The following is a 21,832-nucleotide window of genomic DNA, read 5'->3' as shown; positions in this document are numbered from 1 at the left end:
ATAGTTAGAAGTCCGAGCACGTCCCGCTCCTCGCGCCGTCCGCCCCTGCCACCCACCACTCCAGCAAAAGCTTTGGCACGAGCTCAACTTCTCCTAGATTACCCACCGACGTCGGACAAGATCGACGAATGGAGGGCCACCATTCAGAGTCTCATCGGCTACGCCAATGGCGACACTCCATGGCGGCCGAGCGCGTCGCCGCCGCGGCAAGGTTGCCGGGCGCGAGCCGGTGGCGACAAAACGGGTGGAGGTGCAACTACCATGCAATCACCACCCCGAAGGCCAAGATCGCCGACTCACCGGATCCACCTCGACAGAGACTCCACCGCATCGTCTGATCCACGAGCTCGTCGCGATCAGCGCCAAATTCTTCATGATCGACAACAAGAAGACGCTCGAACTCGCATCAAGCGCCAAAGAGAAGCGCGACGTCAATCCGACAAGCGCGCTAGGCCCTCTGTTGACATGCATGCGCCAGGGGAACCAGGCGATCTGCCGTACGCGGTAGGTTGCCCTGCGTTCACTCGTGAGCTGCGGCAAGTCCAGTGGCCCAGCACGAAGAAATTCAAGCCAGACGTACCAGAGAAGTACGACGGCAAGACGCATCCGTCAGAGTTCCTCAGCATCTACACCATCGCGGTGCAGGCTGCCGGGGGACGAGATGACAAGATCCTTGCCAACTACTTCCCGCTGGTGCTCAAGTCCAACGTCAGGTCCTGGCTCATGCACTTGCCGGACAACTCCATATCCTCTTGGGTTGATCTGTGCCATTAGTTTGTCGGCGCCTTCACAGGCGGACACAAGCCTCATGGCCAGGAGAGTGATCTTCATCTGCTCGCCCAGAAGGAAGGAGAGCCCCTTCGCAAGTACATTCAGAGATTCAGTAGTGTGCAACACAACATCCCAGACGTCCACCCTGCCGCGGTGATCAGCGCGTTCCATCAGAACGTGCGGAACCGCAGGATGCGGGAGGAAATGGCGATGTGCAAGATCAGGGACGTCAGTGAGTTATATGCACTGGCCGACAAGTGTGCACGTGCTGAGGAAGGGAGGAGACTCCCTGGAGAGAATGTAGGAGCGGGAGGATCTGACAGTGAAGATGCTGCCCCGGCAAGGAAAAACCGGTGGCGGAACAACAGAAGGAGGAAAGGCAAAGAGGTGCTAGTTGTTGAGCAGTCCGACAACGGTGGTGGCGCCAAGGAAACCAAAGCTGGTGACTCCGGCAAGGAGGTTGCCGTGGAGGTGGCGGTCGCCGACAAGCAGGATGGCACCAACAAGCAGTATTGCAAGATCCATCGCACCAAGGGCCATGATCTCCAGAACTGTAAGAAAGTCGAGCAGCTTGTTGAGCAACAGAAAGCTGAATACGAGCGGCGCGACAAGGAGAAGGCCCAGGAAGGTGCTGGGGGATCCGGCAAGAAATGTCCCGGCCGAGGAGGACGCCGCGGCAAGGCCAAGCAGCGGCAAGGAGACAGACCTCCTCGCGGCCGCGACAAGGATGAAGATGACGACAACGATGAAGACATGGATGATGAGGAGACTGATGAGCAGGAGTTCCAGAAAGCCACAGAGGTCCTGTGCGTTGACGGTGGTGCTTCTCTGCACACCTCGCACTGCCAGCTCAAGCAGTGGGTGCGGGAAGTTAATGCAGCAGAACCACCCGTCGAGTCACGCAAGCCTCTGAAATGGTCCAGCACGCCTATCATTTTTGACATTGAGGATCACCCTGATCACATAACTGCGGTCGGGTGCTTGCCGATGTTGGTTTCACCAATAATCCGCAACCTCAAGGTCACTAAGATGCTATTTGACAGCGGGGCCGGCTTGAATCTGATCTCCTCTGCGGTGCTCCAAAAACTCCAGATCCCTGACAGCGAGCTCGAAGAGACCGGTACATTTCAAGGAATCAACCCGGGAAGAAGCAAACCGAAGGGAAAGATCACGTTGCCGGTAACATTTGGCAGCAAGCTGAACTTCAGGACTGAGAGGGTCACATTTGATGTTGCTGACTTTCCATTACCTTACAATGGAATCCTTGGCCGTCCGGCACTCGCCAAGTTTATGGCAGCCTCTCACTATGCGTACAACGTACTGAAAATGCCAGGCCCGATAAGTGTCATCTCTGTCCCTGGCGACAAGAAGGATGCTCTTATCTGTGCCGACAAGATCTACCGGGAAGCAGGAGCCGCAGCAGAACGCAAGACACTTGCCGCTGAAGCTCCCGGGGGGAAGAAGAAGACCAAGTCCGGCAAGAGCTCTGATGCCCACTCCGGCAAGCGCACCTCTTCGGAGTGCTGCGCTACCGTCGAGGACACACCATCGAGCTCCACCGGCAAGTGTAAGAAGGCAATGGCAGCTCCACCTGAGACCAAGAAGGTGTCCGCCAAGGAGGATGCCACTGGTGGTACCTTCACCATCAGCGCCACTCTTGACCCTAAATAGGAAAGCGCGCTCGTTGCTTTCCTACGGGCGAATGTCGACGTGTTTGCATGGCAACCGTCTGATATCCCCGGTGTTCCCAGGAAAGTAATTGAGCACCACCTTGCCGTCTATCCCCATGCGCGGCCCGTCAAGCAAAAAGTCAGGAAACAAGCAGTGGAGCACCAAGAATTCATCGCAGAAGAAATCAAGAAGTTGGAAGCAGCAGGCCTTGTCAGAGGAGTGCTCCATCCCACATGGTTGGCCAATCCTGTTGTCATGCGCAAGGCTAACGGGAAATGGAGGCTTTGTATTGACTTTACTGATGTTAATAAAGCTTGTGCCAAAGACCCATTTCCCTTGCCGCGCATTGACCAGATTGTTGACTCCACAGCCGGATGTGATTTGCTTTCATTTCTTGATGCATACTCAGGATACCATCAGATCTTCATGGCAGAAGAGGATGAAGAGAAAACCGCATTTATCACCCCGTGTGGCACGTACTGCTTCATACGAATGCCTTTCGGTTTGAAGAATGCTGGTTCAACATTCGCAAGGGTAGTCCACCACGCTTTTGAGCCGCAGATGCACATAAATGTGGAAGCCTACATGGATGTCATAGTGGTCAAAAGCCAGAACAGGGCGACCCTGATTCAAGATTTAGACGAGACATTTGCAAATCTGCGCAAGATCAACCTCAAGCTTAACCCCGAGAAGTGCGTGTTTGGAGTCCCTTCCGGCAAGCTTCTCGGGTTCTTCGTGTCTCAGCGGGGAATTGAAGCCAATCCCGACAAGATCAAGGCCATTGAGCAGATCGAAGCACCAAAGCGTGTCAAGGATGTACGAAGGCTTGCCGGTTGCGTGGCTGCTCTCAGCAGGTTTATCTCTAGATCTGCTGAGCGAGCCCTGCCATTTTTCAAAATTTTGAAAAAGGCAGGTCCAATGAAATGGACTCCGGAGGCGGAGGCTGCGCTGCAGGACTTGAAGAGATACTTGTCCTCCACTCCAACACTTGTCGCACCTAAGCCGCAAGAGAAGTTGCTGCTGTATATAGCGGCAACCAATCAAGTGGTTAGTGCTGCGTTAGTGGTGGAGAGGGAGGCAGATGATGAGCCAGCAACCACGGCAGATGCATCCAGCAACAAGCAGGGGGCTTCACCGACAAGCTCTGGTCCCGACAGAGATGGATCTGCGCAGGAGCATGATAAGATGCAGAAGAGAATGGTGTAGCGTCCAGTTTACTTTGTCAGTTCCCTTCTACAGGGGGCTAGATCAAGGTACTCTGGTGTGCAGAAGTTGCTTTTCGGCCTCCTCATGGCCTCGAGAAAGCTGCGCCATTACTTCCAAGCACATGAGATCACATTCGTCACTCGCTTTCCGCTGAAGAGGATACTGCAGAATCCAGAAGTGGCAGGCAGGATTGTTGAGTGGGCGCTGGAACTGTCAAGCTTTGGCCTCAAGTTTGAGAGCACTTCAACTATCTAAAGCAGAGCATTGGCAGAGTTCATAGCAGAGTGGATGCCAACACCATATGAAGAAATTCCAGAGACGAGCATCCCCGTCAAAGAGGCAAGCAAAGAGTGGCTGATGTACTTTTATGGTGCCTTCTCGCATCAAGGCGCCGGTGCGGGCGTGCTGCTTGTCGCGCCCACCGGAGAGCACCTCAAGTACGTATTCCAGATGCACTTTCCCAAGGAGCAAGCAACCAACAATACTGCAGAGTATGAAGGATTGCTTGCCGGTCTCAGAATCGCAGCAGACCTTGGGATCAAGAAGCTCATTGTCAGGGGTGACTCACAGCTTGTCGTCCGCCAAGTGAACAAGAACTACCAGAGTCCGTTGATGGAATCATATGTTGATGAAGTGAGGAAGCTAGAAGAGCACTTTGACGGCCTACAGATGGAGCATATCCCAAGAGCTCAGAATGACATTGCTGATGGCCTATCAAAGTGCGCCGCACTAAAGTTACCTGTGGAACCAGGGATCTTTGTGCTCAAGTTGACTCAACCATCCGTAACACCATCAACTGGACAAAGCAAGAAGAGGAAGTTGGTTTCTGGTGACTACTTTCCGGCATAGCTCCCCGAAGCTGCCGCCAAGAAAGTCCCCAAGATCAACACCAAGGATGTTGAGGGGCAGTCTGCTCTGGCAAGCCTTATGGTTTGTTCCGTTGAAGTAGACGCTCCCAACAAGTTTTGCTCCGGCAAGCTTGCCGGGGAACATCAAGCTCCGGCAGGGCCGCAAGTCCTTGCCGTAGAAGCGGATGTTCCCGCAGCAGCAGATGTGCCTTTATTCCTTGTTGTCGAGCCACAAGCTCCGGCATGGGCACAGCAGATTGTCCATTTCCCTCAGACAGGAGAACTTCCCGAAGAGCAAGAAGAAGCGGAAAGAGTAGCCCGGCAATCAAGTATGTACCAGTTTGTCGATAGCATACTGTACAGAAGGAGACTCAACGGTGTGAAATTGAAGTGTATTTGCCGGGAAGATGGACAAAAGCTGTTGGCAGAGATACATGGAGGCATATGTGGCCACCACATTGGCGCAAGAGCACTTGCCGGCAAAGCTTTCCGGCAAGGTTTCTTTTGGCCGACAGCCCTCCAGGATGCAACTGCACAAGTAACCAAGTGTGAAGCGTGCCAGTTCCACTCCAAACAGATACACCAGCCAGCTCAAGCTCTCCAGACGATCCCTTTATCCTGGCCATTTTCGGTCTGGGGGCTCGATATCCTCGGCCCTTTCCCCCGAGCTGTCGGGGGCTTGAGTACTTGTACGTCGCAATCGACAAGTTCACAAAGTGGCCGGAAGTGCAGCCAGTGAGGAAGGTGACAGCACAGTCAGCAGTCAAGTTCTTCAGGTCAATTGTTTGCCGTTTCGGGATCCCTAACAGGATCATCACCGACAACGGCACGCAATTCACGAGCCGCACCTTCATGCAGTATGTCCAAGACCTTGGCGCCAAGGTCTGCTTCGCTTCTGTTGCTCATCCGAGAAGCAACGGTCAAGCAGAGAGGGCAAATGCTGAAGTGTTGCGCGGACTCAAGACCAGAACTTTCGACAGGCTGCGCAAGTGCGAAGAAACTGGATCGAGGAGCTGCCGGTGGTTCTTTGGTCGATCAGAACGACACCAAATCGAGCCACTGGCCAGACACCTTTCGCTCTAGTCTATGGAGCAGAGGCAGTTCTCCCCACGGAACTCGTATACGGATCACCTCGAGTGCTCGCTTATGATGAGCTTGAGCAAGAACAGTTGCGACAAGACGATGCGCTGCTCCTTGAGGAAGATCGTCTTCAGGCTGCTGTACGAGCTGCTCGATACCAGCAATCTTTGCGCCGCTACCATAGCCGCAAAGTTAAGGCCAAAAGCTTCGAGGAAGGCGACCTTGTTCTTCGGCGCGTTCAGTCCGCCAAGAATTCCAACAAGTTGACGCCGAAGTGGGAAGGCCCTTATCGGGTGAAACGAGTCACAAGGCCCGGCGCTGTCCGCCTTGAGACCGAAGATGGCATTCCGGTGAGCAACTCCTGGAACATAGAACATCTTCGTAAGTTTTTCCCGTAGGGCGCGGTTGTCGGAACCCCATTCCGGCAACCACCTTTTGTACAAGTCTTGCCGCTGTTGCATGTAATCCTTCGTACAAAGCCGGGCGCAGATCCCATGCATAAATAGAACCCCATGTGCTTCGCACAACTTGTCCATTTCATGCATTAGTTTCTTTCTTGCATGTGTTATCTGACACTTTGTGCAGCACCTACATCCGGTAAGCAGTAACGAGCCAAAGGGCTCCATATCATTATTTTCTCTTCTTTCTTTTTTTTCAACAAAGGAAAAGAAGGTTCCCTCGCACACATGTTTGTCGGGGGGAAGGAGAAGATTGTGGTATGGACCAGGCATCGTTCAAGCAAAGTTCTGCCTTGCCGGGAAGCAAACGACAGAAAAGCTAAGTTGCCAAAGTTTGAGCAATCAATTTTTAAATTTTTTGAGTTATCTTCCTCGAACGACACCGCCTTGTATGGAAAACCTGTGCGCGGAGGAACCAACTCGTGGCTAGTTGCGCCCTTACTTTGTTTCGAGTCCGCTCAATAACTTAAGTGTGCTGCATCTAGTCGCGACAAGGTTTCTTGTCGGAAGCAGCGCCGCCAGCAGGCTGCTGAAGTTCCGCACTCAGCGCTCGCGGCTCGGGTGCCTGCGCCGACAAGTTCCCTAGAAGCGTAGGGTAAAAACATACAAAGGAAGGAGTCTAGTAGAGGAAATAACATAGCAATTGATAACAGAAATAAAGTTATATTACAAGATAACTTGTCGCAGCTCTAACAGACTGTTTTCATAACGTGATTAGCAGCGACAAAGGAAAAGAAGAAATGGGCGGCCTAGTCTACGCGGTCACCCTCAACCCTCTTGATCTCGCTCACCTTGTCCACAATGGGTGCGACAAGGGCCTTGAGTGAGTCCCGATCGGTGTCTGGCGGCAAGGACTTGAGGGCGTTGGTGAAGCTGAGGCCTGGATTGCGGAAGGCCACCTTCATCAGCACCTTCTGGAGAACCCCGGCGCAGATTTTGCGCGACTCATCGGCCAGCTGCTTTGGGATCCTCTCCCGGAGCCGCTGGAGTGCCGTCGCCACGCCCTTGAAGAACAGGCTGAGCTTGGCGCTGGGTTGGAGATTCTCGTCGGAGGGATACCCAAAGTCCTCCATCCCCAGCTGCGCCAGCTCCTCGTTGATGACTGCGGCAATATTCACCAGACCCTCGGTCCAGTGCTCCACAGTATCTCTGAACGAGTTCTGGGTAACTGCGATGCTCTCCAGCAGCGCCTTGTCAGCTTTGACCTTCTCCGACAAGGTTTTCTCCCGCTCCTTGGCGGCCTCCAGCGTCTGCATCAGCGTGGCCAGCTTCAACTCCAGGTCCACACTGGAATCCTTGGCGGCGCTGAGCTCCTTGCCCCTCTTAGCGAGAAGACCTTTCAGCTCACCGTGGGCGGCAGCATCCTTCTCACGCTCTAGCTTGAGCACGGCAAGCTCCTCGCCGCTCTTCTCGATATTGGCCTCCAGCTGCGCCACTTTCTCCTCCAGCTCTTTCTTGGCAGCCTCTGCGATCGCGGCAGCGTCCTTTGCTTCCTTGAGCACCCTGCCAAGTGCTTGCTCGCGCTCGGCAAGCTCCTCCTCGTAGCTGTCGAGGTTGGCCTTCCACTGCACCAATTCACCTTCTCGCGCGGATTGCTTCTCGGCGGCCAGCCTTTGTTCCTCCTCAGCTTCGGCCTTCTCGAGAAGGAAGTTCGTGCGCTCCTCGTCAAGTCGCTCCCGCTCCTGTGCCAGGGACCGGAGTGCTTCTTGATTGTGGCCCCGGAGCTCCTCCGCGCGCTTCTCCATGTCAACTCCCGCCTTCACGACAAGCGCTTCCCGGGAAGCCAGCTTGGCTTGCCGGGCGCGATAGAGTGACAGCAGCTTCCGCAGCAGCTGCTCCTCCTCAGGCTCGCCACTGCTGCTGCCGGGCACGTCGACCAACGACAGTCCGGCGGAGGCGAGCACCTCCTCATCAAAAGTTTCCCCCTTGACCGGCGCCCTAGAGCTCGACGCCTAGGGTAGCTTGATGAAGATATCGTTGCCGTCCTTCAAGTAGGCGCCGGGCTGGGGCTCCTCGGAGCCCGGCTCCGCAGCAGCGGCAGAGTGATCGGCGGTCGGCGCAGCGCCTGGCGCTCCTGTGGCCTCAGGGTTGTCAGTGCGATCGCCCGACCCCTCGCCGCCCTCTGCGGCGGTAGCCTTGGCGGCCTCCTCGCCGGCGGTCTCATCAGCACCAGCCCCTTCCTCGCCGGCGCCCTCTGTCTCCATTGGCTCAGTAGCAGATGGGTCTGAAGAACGAAGAAGGGAGAAAAATCAATCAAAAATCCAAGAGAAGAAAATCAGAAGAAAAAGAACCCAAGGGAAAGTTCTTGGACAAGTGAATTACCTGTGCCATGATTTGCAGTTGCAGTCTTGGCCGCCGCAGGATCGACGGTGCTGCCCCTTGCCGGAGAGTTCTCCCTTGCCGGGAACCCCTCCCTTGGCGGCGTAGTCGAAGCAGATGGCACTTCGGGACCAGCTTCTGGGCGCTCCTGATGTGGCTGCTCTGCTCCTACACAAATCAACAAGCAAGATATCAACAAAGGAAAAAGCACTCATGTGCGCCCGACAGCAGAAAGCTAACTATGAACTTACGCTGGGGGCTGCTTTGAGGAGTGATTGCCGGGTTCGTCAAGGTGGTCTCAGACCCACCCCCTGCTGACACGGTGGGGTCATCTTCGATGACAATCACCGCGGCCTTGGCCATCTTCGCCGCTCTCTGGGCCAGCGTCCTGAAAAGAAAGGAGTCCAGATTGAAGCAAGTCAGATACAAGATATAAACAGCAAGATTGAAGAACTACAAGAGCACCAAAGAATCTTACTCTTCTTCCTCCTCGTCGGAGATGAGCGCGGAAAGATCGAAGTCCGGCCCTCCTCCGGTGCGGCGAGGCGGAGGAGTAGGATCCCTTGCCAGCTTGGCGGGGGCGGTGGCCCGGGAAGATCCCGCTCCAGTTGCCGCTGCTGCGTGAGGCGCTCCCGCGGCAACATTGCTTGCCACGGTAGAGCGCGTCGCACGGCTCGGCGGCTGTTGACCCGGCTGCTGCCCCGCTGCGTCCCCGGCCCTGCGAAGGCGCCTTCTTGGCGGGGCCGGGGGATCCGCCTGCAGTAAGTTTTCTGAATGCTCGGGCTCTTCCTCGCCGGCCTCGCTCGGCTCAGCTTCAGAGCCGGCAGGCTCTTCTTCGCCAATGAACTCCGCGCGCTCGACAAGGTTTGCCGCCTCTGCCACCTCCGCCTCCTCCACAGTGAACCCGAACAAACCCGCGACAGCTGCGGCCGCAACCTCTTGCGCCCTAGTGGCGATGCGCTGCAGCTCCTCGTCGGTGGTGTCACGGGTGAGGCTCTTCTGCTCATCAGCATGGACCGGCACTTCTTCCAAGTTGTCAAAGAATGCTTGCACGACGTCATCCACAGGCTCTTGCCAAGTTGGAACGATTCCGTGTGAATCGCACAACAACATCATGGCGCGGATCCGGTCAAGTGAAGAATTATTGCACAATGGAACGACGCCCCTCGGCAGCGTGAATGGGTGCTGGGGGTCGCGTTTGAACAACTCCAGGAGCATTGCATCCAGCTCCAAGATGGTGAAGTTGTAGTTGAGGCCCGGCCATAGCCTCATGATGTCCGCCAAGTTCTTGAATTCCCAGGCGGGCCTCCCCCTCTCCTGCAGGGGGGCGATGCGGCGGCGGAGGAAATCTGCGCCTACAGCGCCTACAGTGAGCCCGGCAAGCCTAAGGTGAAGGATCCTAGTAATGGCGATCTTCAGCCTCTCTTCTTCCGGGGCCACGTTGCTCCAGTCATTGCCGCACACTATTGGAGCTTGGCGCACGGCGGTGAAGGGCTGCGGATTCTCCTCGATGATCCAGCACCACTCCACTCTCCACTCATCCCACTTGCTGCGGAGCTTGCCCTCCAAGTACGCCTCCTTCTTGCCGACTCTCGAGATCTAGGCAATCCCTCCGGCAAGCGGCTCTCCTCTCTCTACCCGAGGTATGAAGAAGTGGCGGAAAAGGGCAACACTGGGGTGGACTCCGACAAAGTTTTCGCACAAATGTGCGAAAACTGCCATGGTCAGAACGGCGTTGGGGGTGAAGTCAAGAAGGCGGAAGCCGTAGGTGTTCATGATATCGCAGAAGAACTCCGAGAAGGGTGGGCAGAGCCCGCAATAGAAGAACAGCGCGAAGAATGGGTACCCGTTTGGAGCCAGCTCCGAAGCAGCGGCCGGGAGTACCCTCGTGCGCGGATGCGCCCGCGTCTCCGACGCCCAAAAGAGGTAGAAGTATTCCCTCAGCTCCTGCACGCCGAGCTGGGGGGAGAAGATCGCCTGCTCCTTCAGCAGCGCCGCGAGCCGCTGCGCCACGGCCGACTTCACGCCCTTTCCCTTGTCGGCTTTCGGAGCCATGGCGGAGGTGGTGGGGGAGGTCGACGGCGTTGGTGATGCTGGTGGCAATGGAGGGCAGAGCGCTCCTCTCTCGGCTTCGAGAAGAAGGGGGGGGGGGCGGCGGAGGTTCGTGAAGATGGAGTATTAGCAACCAGCAAGAGGGAACGAACTGCCCCTGTTTCCTCTGCTTATAAAGAGGGACGGGGCGGACGTTTTGCCCTTCCGAATAAAGAACCACCCACGATCTCTCCCACGACGCCGCATTCAACGTGTGCCGTTAGGGGAGAGCGCGGTGGATACGGAGCGAGATTCGGTGTGGCCCAATCCGTGTGTGCCCGTGCCCTGTCTTGGGCCTGGCCCAACAGCGCTCGGCACCGTGTTTGGCCCAGGCCCGGGGGCTCCTGTCGGTGTACTAGAATAGGGGTACCCTAGTACCCCGAACTTGTGCACGGGCAGTTGCAGCACCTCGCGGCAATGCTTGCCGGGAGAACGCCAAGATCCTCCCTGGTTCCCTTGGAGCCATTCAAGAACAAAGTATTTAAGCTCAGGAGACAAGGCCCCGGCAAGAGGAGCTTGCCGGGAAGGCCAGCCAAGGCACTCCAAGGAACTTGCCGCGACGCGCCACGCGCTTCGGCAAGGCAACAAGGCCCCGGCAAGAGGAGCTTGCCGGGAAGACCAACCAAGCTACCTCGAGGCCCGGTGAGTGACAAGCTTCCGGACCCGACAAGATAACAGCAGCGGCAAGGCGCTTGCTGCGGCAGGCGGCCACTCTGTGCCCACGCTCTAGCGCATCCACCAACGTGTCGCCCTGGGGGCCTCTCCAGGCGCGCGTGGCGGGAGGCTGTGCAGCCAGCGGTGCGCAGTGGCATGCGAAGCTGACAAGATCGCCGTCGTGGCGAACGGTGGCGCCCCCAATGGTCCTTTTCTGCACTGTTTGGGCGACTCAGACAGGCACTTAATGCCCTTGTCCCCTGCCGTCAGGGTTAGGTAGGGTGCACTGTACAAGTAGCTGTACCAACCACCTCACTTTTTACATTTGTACCCTTCTCTGTGTTGCCACCTGTCGGTGACCCCTTTAGCGTATAAAAGGAGGCCCATGCGCAACGTAGAGGAGGTTCGGTTCGATTCATTCGCGAGCCAGAAAAACACTACGCTCTCTCTAGAGCAAGAACACAAGATAATACAACCAGACAAGCAGCAGTAGGAGTGTTATCTCTCCGGAGAGCTCCGAAGCTGGGTAAACTGCTCGTGTGCCTCGCCTCGATCTGCTCTTCGTGCGATCTCCGCCCCGCGCCGAACTGAAAGGGGCCCGGTCCGCCGGCCCCATAGGTGTTCGTGGATCAGTTTCCCTGACATTCCTCGAGCCGGGCTGGGAGGATGAGGCGCTGGAAGCTGAGGCCTTCCGAGAGAGCCCCGAGCACGTTGTGAGCCTCCCCAACCATGCCGACAACGATAGCTATAGGGTACCACTAATCTCTCTGGAGCAAGCTTATGCTAACCATGGGTGACAGGAGGATCAGGTCACAACGGCGGACGGCGGCCCCAGCTCAACGGCCTCCCTACCACCAGGAGGAGCGCACTGGGGGCTGCAGGGGAGAGGCCAAGAGCCAGGCCCCTCGCCGCATCACACCAAGCAAGGCGCCCCCCGGAGGTAGGCCTTCTGTCGGGGAGGTGCTGATGAGCCTTCCCCCGGCAGAGGACCCGTGGTTGCCGAGGGCGCCACTGGCGTCCCCTTTGCCCGTTGGCTTCGTCCTCGTTTCCAGTCAAACCAACGGTGGTCGAGGGCAGCGCAAGGCGGGGCCCTCGTCTGGCGATATGAAGTAAGGCTCACGCCTATGAAGATCTCCGCTTGTGACACTCTCACGTAATAATGAGTGGGGCTATACACGCCCCGGAGTCTCAGGAGCGCCGCCCTCGGGCCTCGGGGGTTCCCTCCCAAGCCTAGTGGCAGCACTTAGCTCCGTGCTTGTTAGAAGACAAGAAGACTAGACTAGATGCCAGACGCGGCCATTTGCTCTTAAGCTCTTTTTTGTAGTCCTGTTTCTGGCTTTGGATTTAAGTTGAAGTTGGATTTTCATTGTTGTGCACGGGGGGTGACTTTTCTCGTTCATTCGATTTCTTGCCATCTGGTTCCTTGCCTGACTCGGAGTTCGCACCTGCTGCCTCCCCCCTCGCGAGCCCCTCGAGAGCGGGGGCTGGGCACGGCACGTGCGCGCTGCACGCACGCCCTTCCACGGCTGCCACTTGCTCCTCGTGATGCCCTCTCGAGCAGATCAGCAGGCCCTTTTGGAGCTCACGACCTCACGAGCTGGCCGGAAACTGGTTCTGACCAAGGTAAATTTCAGCAGTAAACTCGCGGCATGACCCGCGGGCCCATAAAAGACACATCTTCAGCTTGGCCTAAGGATTAGATGCAGTAATCTGTTTACATGAGGGGATCCCCCTCCCAAAATGCTCTCACAACTTTCAGGGTCGTGCCCAAGTTTTCACTTACAGGCTCGGCAATGAGGGAGCACGGGCTCAATCGGACATATCGCTCCCCGTGTCCTCCAGGACGCCCTCAGACACGTCGCTGACATCATCGTCACCATCGTTGGTGCCACCATCCATGTCACCAGCATCACCATCGCCATTGCCGGCATCGCCCGCACCATCGTCGACCACGTCGCCTTCATCTGCAGTGACCACCATCGTGTCATCCTCGGAGGTGAAGGCCCTGACTAGAGTGTCCACATTGTCCTCTACCCAGCATGCCAGGTCGTCCCGGATGGCCTCGGTCACAGGGGAAATGGCGGCGTCGAAGTCGAAGTTGGGGTAGTTCTTCCCGAGGTGGCTGAAGACATGGGAGAACACGCACTTGAGAAGGCCGCGGCTCCTCTCAACGAGCACGTGAGCCCTCCCGGATCGATTCTCCAGGCATGTCACCACGTCGGTGAAGAAAAGGAGGTGACTGGCGTAGTCGTTCGAGTGGGGATGAGGTGCATTTTCGTCACAGATGGCGCTCAGCGCCGCATTGGCTGTGACCCTGAGGTTTTCGAGCATGGGGGCGTGCTCGCGCTCCAGCACCCGCCGTCGGAGCGCTTCCTCCCTGCCCTGCTGCGCGGAGGATTCGGCGCCGGCGACCCGCTGCCTAAGGGAGAATAGCTCGGCACGTGCGGATGCCAGCTCGGCTTGCACTGAAGACAGGGCGGTTGCGCCGGCTTTCTCACGACGTTCAGCCTCATCCAACCCTGACCTGAGGGCATTTGTCCTGCCCACAGCCTCGGCTTCCACAAGCTTCAACTTCAGGTCATACCTGCCCACGAGATCCGTGCGAACCTCGGCCGCCTGGCGATCGACTTCCTCCTAGGCCTTGGCCTCGCGCGTGCCGACATCATCCTCAGCTTGGGCAACCTGGCACTCCCTCGTCTCCAACCGCTCGAGCTCGAGGCTGCGCTCCGTGGCTTCCAGCGCCAGCGCTTCCTCGCGCCTCGGGATCTCTTCCTGCTCGGCAGGCATCCCCTTCATCGATGCTAGGGCAGCATTGCGCGCCTCCGCCTGCTGCTCCGGGGAGGCACTCCAGGCTTGGAGCTCCCATGCACGTTTCTTTGCGATCTCGCGACGTCGATCAGCTTCCCGGGCTTCTTCCAAGGCTCGGGCGCAAGCTTCGCGCGAGGTCGCAAGAGACTCCTCGGCCTTCGCATTATCAAGCTCACATTGGTGGCGCCCGAGGTTGATGGCCACCTTCAGTTTATGCCACTCTTCCACCAGCCGAAAACCCTCGGCCTCGGGGCACACGTCTACATACGCGAGTTCCTCGCCAAGCCGGCTCATCGCGCCCATCGCCTCCCATAAGAGCTCGTGGCAGAAGATGCTCCGTTCATGCGTAGCTTTGAGCGCGCGGCCGACTCCGTCCTCCACAGCAGGGGCCGTCGACATGACCCTAAGCGGCTCGCCCCCTTCCTACAGGGGGCTGGGGGCTGGCACCCCTCCAGATGCCGCCTGAGCTCCAGCGGGAGCCCGGTTAGGATGAGGCTCGCTACTCGAAGAAGGAACCAAGACCGAAGCCATCCAGCCGCCGTCTATAACCAGAGGAGGAGTCCTTGGCACGCTTGTCACACCCCCGATGAGGCCACGAAGAAGAGACATCAGGAGCACTGGCTCAAGGCGCCAAGCTAGCGCGTCTGTCTCTCCAGCCGACCTCGCCACGGGGGCAGCATGTTGGCCTGGGAAGCTCAAGGCCAGCAGGAGATCCGAGGCAGGAGGAGTTCGCTTCCCGAGGGGCTTCGTGGACTTAGCAGATGGGATCCTGAAGAGCCACCATCAGGAAGGGAAGCAGCACTCAAGGAATAACAAAGATGAGGTACTTACTCATCTATGGCTATGTACTTCCTCTATTTCAACGACCGGAAAGCTCCGCTGCCGCAGCTTGGGGACCCCTTCCTCTCCGGAGCGCATCGAAGTCTACACGAAGCCGGCCGAAGCGTTGGGCGTGGTGACCAGCGCAGGGCGCGGCTGGTGAAGCGCCTGAGGGGATGACTTCAGGAGCGCCAAGCTGGGGAGAGCCATCAATACCGCCTCGTGACGGCCTCCAGAGGCCTCGGGAGCTTTAGCCTCAGGAGCAGCGGGTTGCGTCGCCTCCTCAACTGCTTCCTCAGCGCGGGCGTTGTGGGCTCCCGAAGTTGACGCCTCAGGAACTGCGGGCGGCTCCAATGCCGCGCCGCCCGCGCCTCCAGCTTCCGGTGATGCTTGCCCCCCTGCATCCACTCTTGGGGCAAGTTCGGCGCCGGCAGCAAGGATGGAAAGCATGGTGACGGGCTTCTCACGGGACCCCTCAAGGCCAACCGGACGCGGCCCCCATTCGTCAAAGGGGGGCATCTGCCCCGTGAACTCCATCCTGTTCGGGTAGCTGTATAAGAAACAGCTGTAACGCCCCGTATGTAACTTGCCATATTTGTATTCCAACTCTTGCCATCTTCGGCACTAAGTTATGATATTCCCTCATGGTTGGGTTTTGTCTTCGTTTTCCTTTTCGTCCATGTCATGCATCTCATATCATGTCATCATGTGCATCGCATTTGCATACGTGTTCGTCTCATGCATCCGAGCATTTTCCCCGTTGTATGTTTTGCATTCCGGCACTCCTATGTCCTCCGGTGTCCCCTTTTGCCTCTTTTCGTGTGCGGGTGTTAAACGTTCTCGGATTGGACCGAGACTTTCCAAGCGGCCTTGGTATTCTACCGGTAGACCGCCTCTCAAGTTTCGTGCCATTTGGACTTCGTTTGATACTCCAATGGTTAACCGAGGAACCGTAAAGGCCTCGTGTGTGTTGCAGCCCAACACCCCTCCAAAGTGGCCCAATACCCAGCTAGACCCCCTCCAACCTCTTGGCCGTTCGATCATGATCGCATGGCCGAAAACCGCACCTCATTTGCAGTCTCCTAGCTCCTTCTATGTATAAATAGATGCCTCCCCCCAAAAATCCCGGATGAAATCCTAGCTTTTTCCCCTCTCCGCCGCCGGATGAAATCCCCACCGGCCGGACATGTCCACCGCCTCCACCGCCACCATGTTTCGCCCACTGGTTCGCCGAGCCGCGCGCCCACTTCGCCGCGCCTGCCCGCGCGCCGGCCCGCCATGGCCCAGGCGGGGCCCTCCCGGCCCGTGCGCGCGTCCGTCCGCTCCGCCGCCTCGCTCCTTTGCCCCCTCGCCGATTCGCTACCTCGCCGGCCGCGCCGTCCTCCGCCTCCGCCGTGATGGTGCCACGCCGCCCTCCGCCACCGCGCCCTGCAAGCCGCGCCATCCTCCGCTACCTCGCCGCCGACCCCGATTCCGGCCTCCTCCGGCATTCCCTACGTCTCCGGCCGCCGTCTTCGAAGAACTCCGACAAGTTCAAGAGCTCCGGCGAGAGCTCCGGCGATCCTCGGGAAGCGTGTCCCCAGATCCAGATCCAAATTCTAGGGTTGACCCGGTTTTCTGCCTAAGTCCCTAATATTTTCTGGCATGTTCATCGCATCATAACTTTGCATCCGTAGCTCCGTTTTGCGCATGTGATATATAAAATTGTTCTTCTCGAGGTCCTCTTCATTTCATTCCATTGCATCCTACTTGTTTGAGTACATCTTGATGCCCTAAATGCTGTTGCAAGAGTGCTATATAATGTTAGTTTCTATTTCTTATCAGATTATGGACATTTGTCATTTTTGCCATGTTTAATGTGTGCCTCCTATGAACTTGAGCCCTACATGTGTTTTGGGCTATGCCATGCCATCTTTACAGGGGTGTATGCCATGTATTTTTGTGATCAATGTGGTGACTAGCACAAGCATGCAAAGTAGTTGTCGTGATGTTGCTGATTTCAGGGACTTAGAATTCTTCTAAGTCATTTCCCTGATGTTATTTTTTATGCCATGTATTATTGTTGCTATAGAGTGATTCATGCCTCTTTTGAGCAGGTTCAGTAAGGATGATTTTGAGATATTGTTATGTTCTATCCATCCATGTCTTTCTTTGCAATTATGGAGTACCCTAGCCATCAATCTTGCTCTACTTTTGCTATAAAATGTTCCTAGCTACGTGTTATTAAATTTTGCCAAGGTTGTCGTAGTTGATCCGTGCATGCTATGAGAGTGTTCTTGCCATGGTTAGCTTATTGATCATGTCTTCTTGCTAGGTGTATGCTTAGTTTGTCATGCAATGCCTTGTGGTGAGTGCATCGAGCTCGCAAACATGCCTACGTAACTCTGTTTTTGACATGCCCAGTTTTCTGCCGAGTCTGAATCTGTTAATGAAACTTGCTATGTTTTCATGGGTGCCATCATATCTTCTGATACTTTTTGGCTTATGGTCAGTAAAGGATTTTTGTTATATGCTTTGAGTAGTTTCATGCCATCCCTTGCTTTGCCATGATATGTTCCTGTAGCATGTTGTTATCTTGCTCTAAACATTGCTTCCTGATGTTAAATCTTGACATGTTATTTTCACTAAGTCTGTGAACCTGATATCTTTTACACTTTTGCCATGCTTGTTTGAACCTGCTATTGAGTGATTTAGCCATAGCTCAGTGTTCATCTTTTGTCAAGCATCTTGAGTGGATCACTGCCATGTTCCTTGTTGCTATGTTAGAGTGCAGTAGCTTATTTTTTTTATGCATTTAGATGGTATCATGCTGTTAATCGCAGCTTTGTGCCATTATTGTTTTGCTTGCCATTTGCAAACTGTGCATCCGATTCCAGTGATCTTTATATCGATTTCGACCGAAATCAACTCATATTTCCAGCGGCGCTCTTGGTTTGCCAAGTTGAGGCCTGGTTCAATCTTTTCCTTCCGGAGCACGCATATGCATTGCATATCACATCCCGTATATCATGCCATGTTTTGCATCATGTTGCTTGCGCATTGCACCATGGTTGATTGTGGTTCCCTTTGCTTATGTTCTTGCTTTGGGTAGAGCCGGGAGACGAGTACGTGATCGAGGAATCCGTTGAGAACGCTTATGAGGATCAAGCTTATGTCAACTCGAAGAACTTTGCAGGCAAGATGACCATACCCTCGAAGTCACTTCTATCTTTGCTTTCTAGTTGCTCACTCTATTGTTATGCCTATGTCGCGATACCTACCACATGCTTTATCATGCCTCCCATATTGCCATATCAAACCTCTAACCCACCTTGTCCTAGCAAACTGTTGTTTGGCTATGTTACCGCTTTGCTCAACCCCTCTTATAGCGTTGCTAGTTGTAGGTGAAGATTGGAGTTTGTTCCTTGTTGGAACATGTTTATAGTTGGGACATCATTATTATATCTTGTTTACTTTAATTCATCTATATACTTGGTAAAGGGTGGAAGGCTCGGCCTTATGCCTGGTGTTTTGTTCCACTCTTGCCACCCTAGTTTCCGTCATACCGGTGTTATGTTCCTTGATTTTTCGTTCCTTACACGGTTGGGTTATAATGGGAACCCCTTGAAAGTTCGCCTTGAATAAAACTCCTCCAGCAAGGCCCAACCTTGGTTTTACCATTTGTCACCTAGCCATTTGTCATCTTTATTTTAAACCCCTGGGCCAGTGCTTCTCTAAGTGTTGGTCTACCCTCGAGCACCGTGCGGGGCCGTCCCTTGGCAACTTGGGTTACGTTGGCTCCCGTACGCTTAGCTTATCTGGTGTGCCCTGTGAACGAGATATGTGCAGATCCTATCGGGATTTGTCGGCACAACGGGTGGTCTTGCTGGACTTGTTTTATCATTGTCGAGATTTCTTGTAACCGGGATTCCGAGTCTGATCAGGCCGTCCTAGGAGAAGGAATATCCTTCGTTGACCGTGAGAGCTTTTGATGGGCTAAGTTGGAACACCCCTGCAGGGATTTGAACTTTGGAAAGTCGTGCCCGCGGTTATGGGCAGATGGGAATTTGTTAATGTCCAGTTGTAGAAAACTTGAAACTTAACTTCATTAAAATGAATCAACAGCGTGTGTAGCCGTGATGGTCTCTTTTCGGCGGAGTCCGGGAAGTGAACACGGCTTCGTGTTATGCTTGAGCGTAAGTAGTTCTAGGATCACTTCTTGATCATAGATTATCGACCGTGCCTTGCCTCTCTCTTCTCGCTCTCATTTACGTATGTTAGCCACCATATATGCTAGTGCTTGCTGCAGCTCCACCTCATACCTTTTCCCTACCCATAAGCCTAAATAGTCTTGATCGCGAGGGTGTGAGATTGCTGAGTCCCCATGACTGACAGATTACTTCCAAAACCAGATGCAGGTGCCGATGATACCATTCCAGGAGATGCGACTGAGCTCAAGTGGGAGTTCGATGAGGACTCCGGACATTACTATGTTTCCTTTCCAGACGATCAGTAGTGGAGCCCAGTTGGGGCGATCGGGGATCTTATGCATTTGGGGTTGTATTTATTTTGGTTCCGTAGTCGGACCTTGATTGTATCTGGATGATTGTAATGCTATATTTATGTATTGTGTGAAGTGGCGATTGTAAGCCAACTCTGTACCTCTTATTCATTACATGGGATGTGTAAAGATTACCCCTCTTGCGACATTGCCTACAATGTGGTTATGCCTCTAAGTCGTGCTCCGACACGTGGGAGATATAGCCGCATCGTGGGTGTTACAACAACCCACCGGTGGCATATCGGCTGGCGAGGGGTTGCCCGCCAGGACCTCGAGCACTGTTCTTCGTGCCTCAAGCAGAAGCTCTGACTCTAGGAGCATCATGCGATCCGGGCTGATAGATAAGGCCCACATCGGCTGGGAATGGTGCTGAAGTGGGGCGACGCGGCGTCGGAGGAACTCCTTCATCACCATGGGCGCAGTCAAGCCAAGGTCTTTCAACCTCCTCATCCGGAGCCAGACGAAGGCAAGGCGGGGGCTCGTAAGCTTCTCGTGAGCCCAGCCGGAGCTGGGAACGGCGGGGACAGACGGAGGCGAGAGCAATGGGCTAACACTCTGACATCCACATACACCCATCGCGTCTGGAACCCGCTCGCTAATGGAGGCAGCTCGAAGTCAATCCACGAGCCGGCCGTCGCCGCCACGGCCTCGAAGCTCAGGCACCCCGAGCATTCCCGGGGGTCGGTCAGGTGCAGCAATAAGAAATGGTGCAGAAGGGCCACAGAGGGGGCGATGCCCACCATGGCCTCGCAGGCGAAGGAGAAGACGACAAGAAGAGCGATGGATTGGGGATCTAAGTGCAGCAGATGAATCTGGTAACGGGAAAGCACGGCGTTGAAGAAGGCAGAGAAGGGGGGAACCAGACCGGCCCACAGGGCATCGACGAAGAACTGGACCTCGGTGGCTGCTCTATCGACAGAGGCTCAGGCCGCCGGCCAGGCCGCCGTCCTACCCCATTCGTTGAAGCTGGTGGCGAGCGCAAGGCGGACCTTGTCCATGGCCTCCTCATTGAGCACCCATGATCGGCCAACATCGGGCTCGACGGCAAGAGGCGGGTTGGCTGAGGACAGGGGCTTCTTCCCTTTCTCCGCCCGGTTCGGCGCCATGACAATGGGGAGGACTGAGCTCAGGTTGGATTGGGAAAGGAAGCCGAGGTTCGAGGAAGCGAAGGAGTCGGGGGGTGCGTTGCCATCAAGGGGAAATAACTGGGTGGGACGCCGTGGCCGCCTAGCCAAGCGGATATCAAGGCTGTGTGGGGAAGCGGAGACGCCCACGTCCAATTGATCGTCATGTGTCAAGCAGGGCCGCTCAATATTTGGGAAGAGGACCAGGGCCTTTATAAATAGGACTAGCCACCACCATAGAGAGAGAGGAGGGATACAAGAGGATTCAGACCTAGATCGAATCCATAAGCACCACAACCACCCAAGTTCACCAAGCACAAGAACACCTCTCCTCGCGAGGCTGTTCTTCCCTTGTAACTATTCATCCTCAACCCAAGAGGCAATCCACCACACCACACTAGAGTAGGGCATTACACCACAACGGTGGCCCGAACCAGTATAAATCTTGCGTCTCGTGTTCTTTGGGTTCATCGAGCTAGGCCGTGAGATCGTAGAGTGTGCGAGCTAGAGAGGGGGAGAGATCTTTGTGCTCACCCTAGTGTTCAAACCTCAAGGGTTTTGCCGGAACCCGAAATCTGACAGATGACACCACATAAGGAAAAGTATAAGTAATTTTTTTTATTAGAGATTGACAAACATAGCATTAGTCAATGATGCAACTCATGAAAGAATTAATAAGGGAAGAGAAGATTCACATATAGATATACTATCCTAGAAATCTTTTGTGATTGTGAGCTGTAACACCCCGGTTGTAACTTTCCCAATTTGTACTCCAACTCTGGTCATTTCCGGCGTTAAGTTATTTTATTTTATCGGGTTCGGGTTTTTGTCTCCGTGTGTTGTTGTCATTGTCATGCATCTCATATCATGTCATCATGTGCATTGCATTTGCATACGTGTTCGTCTCATGCATTCGAGCATTTTCCCCGTTGTCCGTTTTGCATTCCGGCGCTTCGTTCTCCTTCGTTGGTCATTTCTAGCTTTCTTTCATGTGTGGGGATTAAACATTTCCGGATTGGACCGAGACTTGCCAAGCGGCCTTGGTTTACTACCGGTAGACCGCCTGTCAAGTTTCGTACCATTTGGACTTTGTTTGATACTCCAACGGTTAACCGAGGGACCGAAAAGGCCTCGTGTGTGTTGCAGCCCAACACCCCTCCATTTTGGCCCAAAAGCCACCTAACCCTTCTCCATCATCTAGAGCGTTCGATCACGATCGCGTGGCCGAAAACCGCACCTCATTTGGACTCTCCTAGCTCCCTCTATGCCTATAAATAGGTCCTCCTCGAAAATCTCGGATCCCCCTCCCCGAAACCCTAAAAATCGTCTCCGCGCGGCCGGACATTGTTCGCACCGCGCCGGACACCGCCGCCAACCAATCCCCGCCTGCCACATGGCGCCGCACCCCGCAGCCGCCGCCGAGGCCCCCGCGGCCCAGCGCCG

Source organism: Triticum aestivum, chromosome 2A (assembly GCF_018294505.1).
Source record: "Triticum aestivum cultivar Chinese Spring chromosome 2A, IWGSC CS RefSeq v2.1, whole genome shotgun sequence".
NCBI classification, from domain to species: Eukaryota; Viridiplantae; Streptophyta; class Magnoliopsida; order Poales; family Poaceae; genus Triticum; species Triticum aestivum.
This window is presented reverse-complemented; position numbering follows the sequence as displayed.